At 37.9% G+C, this 9,301-nt stretch overlaps 1 non-coding gene across 1 annotated transcript; it reads left to right on the top strand.

The window, feature by feature from the left end:
- LOC118665636 lies at positions 1–159 on the top strand. Its single transcript, XR_004970713.1, has one exon. It is a non-coding gene; the product is annotated as a U1 spliceosomal RNA (small nuclear RNA).
- Positions 160–9,301: the final 9,142 nt, after the last annotated feature.

Raw genomic sequence — 9,301 nt, 5'->3', positions numbered from 1 at the left:
GGACTTACCTGGCAAGGGAGATGCCATGATCATGAAGGTGGTTTCCCCAGGGCTTATCCATTGCACTCCGGGTATGCTGACCCCTGTGATTTCCCCAAATGTGGGAAACTCGACTGCCTAATTTGTGGTAGTGGGGGACTGTGTTCGCACTCTCCCCTGAAAGAAAAAAAAATACTCATTTGGTCCAGCTGATAAATCTATGAATTAAAAACAGCACATTCCTAACTCATTCTATGAGGCCAATCTTACTCTGATACTACTAGTAAAACCAAATAAATAAATAACTATCACAGGCAAAAAAAATAGAGATCAATGTACTCTATTCAAAATTCCTCAACAAAATACTAGCAAACTGTATCCAACAACAGAAGAATTATACTATGACCAAATGGATTTATCCCAGCTTGGTTTATCATTCTAAAAACCAGTAGATTTACATCATAATACATCATACTATATCAATAGAGTAAAAAACAAGAGCATAATTATCTCAGTATATACACAAAAGTAATTTGACAAAATCTGACACCTTTTCATCATAAAAACACTTAATAAACTAGGAATGAGAATTTCTGAACATAATAAAGCCCCACAGCTAGGATGATATTTAGTATTAAAAGACTGTATGCTTTCTCTCTAAAATCAGGAACAGGACCAGGATGTCCATTCTTGCTACTTCATTCAGCATTGTATTTGAGGTTCCATCAGGGCAATTAGACAAGAAAAAGAAAGAAAAGACAGTTGTATTAGACAGGGAAAAGTAAAACTGTCTCTATTCGAAGATGACATGATTTTGTGTATTGAAAATCTAAAGGAATCCACCAAAAAACTAACAAAGGATTTCAGCAAGGTTATAGGACGCAAGATCAATATCCAAAATTAGTTTTACAAAAACCAATCACATTTATACACACTAGCAAGGAAAATCCAAAAATTAAATTAACAAAATTCCATGTACAATAGCAAAAAGAATAAAATGCATGAAAATAAATTGAACAAAAACTACAGATTTACATGCTGAAAACTACTCAACATTATTGAGAGAAATATTTAGATGCCTAAGTAAATGTAAAAATATCACATGTTCAAGGATTGGAAAACTTAATGTTGTTAAGATGGAAGTGCTCCCCAAAGTGTTTTACAGATTCAACATTATTTATTAAAATAATGGCTGCCTTTTTTTTCTTCAAAAATTACCAAACCAAAACTAAAATTCATATGGAAATTACAGGGACTCAGAATTTCCAAAATAATCTTTAATAAATGAGAACAAAGTTGGAAAACTCAGACTTCCCAAATTTAAATCTTCTACAAAGTAATCAAGATTGTGTGGTATTGCCCTAATCGGTTTGGTTCAGTGGATAGAGCATTAGCCTGTGGACTGGGGAGTCCCAGGTTCTATTCCGATCAAGGGCATGTACCTTGGTTGCAGGCACATCCCCAGTAGGAGGTGTGCAGGAGGCAGCTGATCGATGTTTCTCGCTCATCAATGTTTCTAACTCTCTATCCCTCTCCCTTCCTCGCTATAAAAAATCAATAAAATATACTTTTAAGAAGATTGTGTGGTATCGTCATAAATAAGGATAGACAATGGAATATAATTGAGAGTTGAGAACTAAACTGTAATGTTTATGGTCAATTGATTTTTTGACAATATGCAAAAAAAATAAATAGAGAAATACCAGTCTTATCAACAAATGATACTAGGACTAGATATCCACATGTAAAAGAATAGGATTGGACCTCTACCTCATATCACATACAAAAATTAAGTCAATGTATCATAGTTCTACATGTAAGAACTAAAATTATGAAACTCTCTAAAGAAAACAGCAGTAAATCTTGACCTTGAATTAGAAAATGGTTTCTTAAGGATGATGCTAAAAGCACAAGCAGCGAAATAAATATTAGATAGTTAGACTTCATCAAAATGGAAAACTTTCATGATTCATGCACATCATCAAGAAAATTAAAAAGACAATCCATAGAATGGGAGAAAAGCAGTTATTTACCTACAAGAAAAAGCTCCCATAAGGCTGTCAGCTGATTTCTCAACAAAAACTTTGAAAGCCCGAAGGAACTGTCAAGAAATATCAAGAGTGATGAAAAGCAAGGAGTTACAACCAAGACTACTCTACCCAGCAAAGCTATCACAAAATCAAAGGACAGCCCTGGCCTGTTTGGATCAGTGGATAGAGAGTTGGCCCGAGGACTGAGATTCCTGGGTTTAATTCTGGTCAAGGGCACCATGCCTCAGTTGCAGGCTTGATCCCCAGCCCTAGTCAGAGCACATGCGGGAGGCAACCAATCAATGTGTCTCTCTCACATTGATGTTTTTCTCTGTATCTTCTCCTCCCTTCCACTTTCTCTAAAAATCAATGGAAAAATATCCTCAGGTGAGGATTAACAAAAAATAAAAAATGAAATGATCAAAGGACAGATAAAGCATTTCCTAGACAAGAAAAAGGTAAAGGAGTTCATCACCACCAAACCAGTATTACAAGAAATGCTAAAGGGTCTTGTCTTCTTAATAAGAATTTTTAAAAGACCAAAAATATGAATAATAAAATGGCAATAAATATATATATATCTACTAACAATTACATTAAATACAAATGGATTAAATGATCTAATCAAAAGACATACATTAACTGAACAGATAAAAAAACTAGACCATTATATGCTGTCTACACCCAGCCAGTGTGGCTCAGTGGCTGAGCATTGACCTATGAACCAGGAGATCATAGTTCTATTCCCAGTCAGGGTACATGCCAGGTTGTGGGTTCAATTCCCAGGAGGGGGGTGTAGGAGGCAGCCGATCAATGATTCTTTCTCATCATTGGTGTTTCTATCTCTCCCTCTCCCTTCCTCTCTGAAATCAACTAAAAAAATATATATGCTGTCTAAAGAGAACCACTTAAGATTGAAAGACACACACAGACTAAAAGTTAAATAGATGGAAAAATGTATTCATGAAAATGGAAACAAAGAAAGAAAAAACAATACCTATATCAGACGAAATAGAGTTTAAAATAAAGGCTATCACACCAAAAAAATTAAGCTACCTAGGAATAAAGTTAACTAAAGAGGTAAAAGACCTCTACTCAGTAAACTACAGGACGTTGAAAAAAGAGATAGAGGAAGACATAAACAGATGGAAGAACATACCGTGTTCATGGATTGGTAGAATCAACATCATTAAAATGTCCATACTACCCAAAGCAATCTATAAATTCAACACACTTCCCATTAAAATACCAAAGGCATACTTCACAGATCTAGAACGAACTCTCCAAAAATTCATCTGGAATAAAGAAAGACCCCGAATAGCTGCAGCGATCCTGAGAAAGAACAAAGTAGGTGGGATCTCAATACCAGATATCAAGCTGTATTACAAAGCCACTGTTCTCAAAACTGCCTGGTACTGGCACAAGAACAGATATATAGATCAATGGAATAGAATAGAGAGCCCAGAAATCGGCCCAAACCAATATGCCCAATTAATATTTGACAAAGGAGGCAAGAACATACAGTGGAGCCAAGATAGTCTCCTCAATAAATGGTGTTGGGAAAATTGGACAGATATATGCAAGAAAATGAAACTAGACCACCAACTTACACCATACACAAAAATAAACTCAAAATGGATAAAGGACTTAAATGTACGACAGGAAACCATAAAAATTCTAGAAGAATCCAAAGGCAACAAAATCTCAGACATATGCCGAAGCAATTTCTTCACTGATACAGCTCCTAGGGCACTTGAAACTAAAGAGAAAATGAACAAATGGGACTACATCAAAATAAAAAGCTTCTGCACAGCAAAAGAAACCATCAACAAAACAACAAGAAAATCCACTGCATGGGAAAACATATTTGTCAATGTCATATCTGATAAGGGCCTAATCTCCAAAATTTATAGGGAACTCATACAACTTAACAAAAGGAAGATAAGTAATCCAATCAAAAAATGGGCAAAGGATCTAAATAGACACCTTTCAAAAGAGGACATTCAGAAAGCCAAGAGACATATGAAAACATGCTCAAAGTCACTAATCATCTGAGAGATGCAAATCAAAACAACAATGAGGTACCATCTCACACCTGTCAGACTGGCTATCATCAACAAATCAACAAACGACAAGTGCTGGAGAGGATGTGGAGAAAAAGGAACACTTGTGCACTGCTGGTGGGAATGCAGACTGGTGCAGCCACTATGGAAGACAGTATGAAGTTTCCTCAAAAAACTAAAAATGGAACTCCCATTTGACCCTGTGATCCCACTTCTAGGAATATATCCCAAGAAACCAGAAACACCAATCAGAAAGGATATATGCACCCCTATGTTCATAGCAGCACAATTCACCATAGCTAAGATCTGGAAACAGCCTAAGTGCCCATCATTAGATGAATGGATTAGAAAACGGTGGTACATCTACACGATGGAATACTATGCTGCTGTAAAAAAGAAGGAACTTTTACCATTTGCAATGGCATGGATGGAACTGGAGAGCATTATGCTAAGTGAAATAAGCCAGTCAACGAAGGAAAAATACCACATGATCTCACTCATTCATGGATAGTAAAGACCATTATAAACTTATGAACAATAATAGATACAGAGGCAGAGCTGCCTCAAACAGATTGTCAAAATGCAGCGGGAAGGCAGGGGAGGGTTGGGGGGCAGGAGGGGGGTGGGGGGTAAGAGATCAACCGAAGGACTTGTATGCTTGCATATAAGCATAACCAATGGACATAAGACACTGGGGGGTAGGAGAGGCCAGGGGATTTTCAAGGGCGGGGGAAAAAAAAGGACACATATGTAATACCCTTTGTAATACTTTAAGCAATAATAAAAAAAAAAAGGCTATAACAAGAGACAAAGAAGAACCCAGCAACTCCAGGTCTGAGTATTTATCAGAAGAAACCCAAAACACTAAATAAGAAAAGCAATGTTTATTACAGCATTATTTATAATAGCCGAGATATGGAATCAACCTAAGTGTCCATCAATAGATGAATGGATAAAGAACAGGTGCATATACACAATGGAATATGACTCTGCCATGAAAAAGAATGAGATCTTGCCATCTGCAACAACATGAATGGACTTAGAGGGCATTATGCTGAGTGAAATAAGTCAGACAGAAAAATACAAATTCCAATTGACTTCAATTATGTGGAATCTCAAAAACAAGATAAATGAATAAGCAGAACAGACACAGACCCACACATACAGTGAACATTTTGATGGTTGCCAGAGGGAAGAGGGGTTAGGGGGTCTGGGTTAAAAAAAAAAGGTAAAGGGATTTAGAGATACAAATTGGTAGTTACAAAATAATCACAGAAATGTAAAGTACAGGATAGCCGTGGTCGGCAAACCACGGCTCGCGAGCCACATGCGGCTCTTTGGCCCCTTGAGTGTGGCTCTTTCACAAAATACCACGTGCAGGTGCGCACGTACAGTGCTATTGAAACTTCGTGGCCCATGTGCAGGAGTTGGTATTTTGTGGAAGAGCTGGTATTTTGTGGAAGAGCCACACTCAAGGGGCCAAAGAGCCGCATGTGGCTCATGAGCCGCGGTTTGCCGAGCCGCAGTTTGCCAACCACTGGATAGGGAATATAGTCAATAAGATGGTAATAACTCGATATGGTATCAAATGGATACTAGATTTATCCTGGTGATCATGTTACAAGTTATATAAATGTCTAATCATGGGGGTTTAATGCTTGAAACTAATTTAATATTGTCCATAAACTGTTAACTTAAACAAATATAAACAAACACTTACAAATGTTGGTAAAGATGTGAAGAAATTGGAGCCTTCATACATTCCTAGTGGCAATGTAAATTGGTGCAGCTGATGTAGAAAAGTTTGGCAACATCTCCCAAAATATTTTCTCAAAAAGTTGAACATAGAGCTACAATATATACCATGCTAGCAATTCCACTCCTAGGCATATACTCAAGAGGATGAAAAAAAATATGCCCACACAGAAACTTACATACAAATATTCACAGCAGCATTACTCATAATAGCTAAAAAGTGGCAATTAATACATATCCAAGTGTCCATCAACTGATGAATGAATAAACAAAACATGATATAGCCATACGATGGAATATTATCCATCATTAAAGAGGAATAAAGTACTGATATATGCTACAACATAGATGAACCTCAAAAGCATGCTAAGTGAAAAAAAAGCCAGACACAAAAAATCACATATAAAATGTTCAGAATAGGAAAATCCATAAAAACAGAAAGTAGGTTATTGGTTGCCAGGGACTGAGAAAAGGAGGGAATGGGGAGTAACTGCTACTAGGTGTGGGGTTTCTTTATGGGCAATGAAAATATTCTGAAATTTGATTGTGCTAATAACTTTGTGAATGTACTAAAAACCACTCTAAATTCTCTATGTTAAAGGATGGACTTTATGCATGGATCTGCCTTTTGACCCAGTGATCCCATTTCTAGGACTATGTCCTAAGAAACCCAAAACACCAATCAGAAAAAATGTATGCACTCCTATATTTATAGCAGCAAAATTTACAATACCTAAGATTTGGAAACAGCCCAAGTGTCCATCAGTAGATGAGTGGATAAAAAAGCTGTGGTACATTTATACCATGGAATACTATGCAGCAGTAAAAAAGAAGACTATCTTATCCTTTGAGACAGCCTGGAGGGACCTGGAGAGTATCATGCTAAGTGAAATAAGTCGGTCAGAGAAAGACAAGTATCACATGATCTCACTCATATGTGGAATCTAATGAACAAAATAAACTGATAAACGGAGTGGATCCAGAAATATGGAACAGAGTATGAAATCTCGGAGGGAAGGTGGGAGAGAGTGGATGGGTGGGAGCTAATCAACCAAAGACCTTATATGCATATATGCATAACCCATGGACACAGACAGTGGGGTAGTGAGGGCTTGGGATGGGGGATTGGGGGCGGGCTGGAGGGGGTTGATGGGGGGATATATGTAATACTTTCAACAATAAAGATTTTAAAAAATAAATAAAATTTAAAAAGAAAAAAGAATGGATATTATGGTAGATAAATTATATCTCAATAAAACTGTTATTTAAATTAAAAAAATAAAATAAAAGTTACTATAGGAGTAGTAACAACTACATAATCAAGGATAAGAATAAGTAAACAGTAAGAATAAGTAAACGTCCTAAAGTATTCTTCCAATTGTGATATGAATAGAACCGGCAGAAATTCTACAAATGTTTCTTAGATGTCACTATGGCGGGGCCCATTTATCAGTCTTCATGACATCTAAGAACAATTATCTTAAATTAATGAATGTATAATAGAATTTATATAATTAATTCTATCATTTATTGTAGTATCTGTTAATAACCTTTACCAACCAGCATGGAAATAGAGTATGGCCATATTTCAGTCTCTGTCTATATATCTATTACAATTACAAGTGCAAAAAAAACATTATAAAGGCAAATTATTGGATTGAAAATGTTTGGGGAAAGAAAAATCCCCTTCCCCTATGGTTGTTTATAAAATTTTTGACATTTGAGTCATTGCACAACACTGTGGAGCAAAATACACAAGAAATTCTCATTCCCAAAAGTCATAGATTCAAAGCAAGGAAAAACTTAGAATACACTGAACTTTGGCCAACCATGGCAAAATAACTTCACTGAAACAGCTGCAAATAAATTAAAACTAAGCTAAACTAAACTTCAAATTAGTCAACTGATACTTTGTAGAAATCTTCACAAGTAGCTAAAATCCACCCAACCATGCAAATTGTTGTAAACTTTACACATAATCAAAACCAACAAAATTTTGGTAAATTGACAGAATTGGTAAATTTCAGCAAATTGATCACTGTGAACTGAAATTCAGAGAATTGGCTTTCCTTACTTCCCATCCCAGAGGATGGGAGTCCTTCGTCTTCAAATGTAGCCCCTCCATCTGTTCTAGATTCCATCCCCTTCTGCTTACTCTGGCTCTTGCTCTGTTGGAGACAATCTGGAGTGTCCTTTTTTCTTTCCTAGAGTCTCCACAGGGAACGGAAGTCCTTCAGAGCCTGGAAAACATACTAGCTCTTGGAAGATCCCAACAACTCAAACAGTGCTGGACTCTGGCCATTTCTTAATAGTCCTGCTCACTTTCTCCAGGGCTGGGCTGCACTGCAGAGCTCTAATGACTGTGGCTTCTCATGAGCATTTGAAAGGGGGACTAAGGCTTGGAGCTGTCTGAGACGAGGCTCTGCTGCTTCCAGTGCTGCTTCCTGCACTAAGAAGGAACAAATAAAACACAGAGCCAGCGAGAACGACCAGCCTCCCATCCGGTCATTCAGATGATTGTTCACAAGGCAGCCCTTTGGGTCACCTTTCCTTTCCCATCTGGTCCATCCCCACACTGATCTGTCCTTCCTTACCCTAGTTAATTCGCTCTTCCACTGCTTCCCTGTTTCAGCTCTTCCCGTTGTGGACCCACCTCGCAGTCTTTTCTGTTCTGAAACCTCTTTTTCATGGTGAAAAAAACCCCCTAAACTCTCAGCTTTTTTATATGCCTCCAAGCCTTCACTTCCCACTCAGTGCTGTCATGAAATGACCTCCCCTCTTTTTCATTAATTAATTCAGTGTAGCTGTGCCTATATCCTTTGTTCTCTCACCAGCATCCTCAATGCCCTGGTCTCTTAGGCCAATGAGCCTACCAACCATTATTTCTCTCAATAGTGTCTCCTATTATTTAACACTTTCCCCAAGATCCCTATCATATCTCCTCCATCTGCCCCATTTTTCCCAAAGTCTCAACTCCTCCCCAGAGAATAAATCACCAGGTATGGAGGCATCAAATTCCTGCCCTGTCCACCTTCTTCCCGCATTGCCCTCATACCCTCCTCACACCTACCTGCACCCTCACCCATCTTCCCTAACAGTCTTGAAGGAGGTAGTGCCTCTCTTCTGTTAAAGGCCAATTCCTCCTTATAGTCATGGTAAAGTCGTCAGTCCCTCCTCTCTCCTCTGGGACCTTGCTCCACTAGCCATTGCTTATCCATTGACTTCTTCTCTATGGTGTTAACCCTGGTCCTGCTGCTTTCTTCCAAGCAACTCTCCCCCAATCTTTCCACTCCCCACTCCTCCATCCAAGCCTGCTACCTATCTTCTCTATCTTTTCTTACTACATTCACTTGGTAGTGATCCTTGATTCAGTTGTCCCACTAGCATTCTTTCTTAATTCTGGAATAGCCCCTTCATGTCAGTCGTTCACTTCACAAATATTGATTGAACATCACCTATGAGCAGGCACTGCTT

This window comes from Myotis myotis, unplaced genomic scaffold (assembly GCF_014108235.1).
Source record: "Myotis myotis isolate mMyoMyo1 unplaced genomic scaffold, mMyoMyo1.p scaffold_m19_p_10, whole genome shotgun sequence".
NCBI classification, from domain to species: domain Eukaryota; kingdom Metazoa; phylum Chordata; class Mammalia; order Chiroptera; family Vespertilionidae; genus Myotis; species Myotis myotis.
Note: the sequence above shows the minus strand (reverse complement) of the source record. Positions and strands in the feature narration are given on the sequence as shown.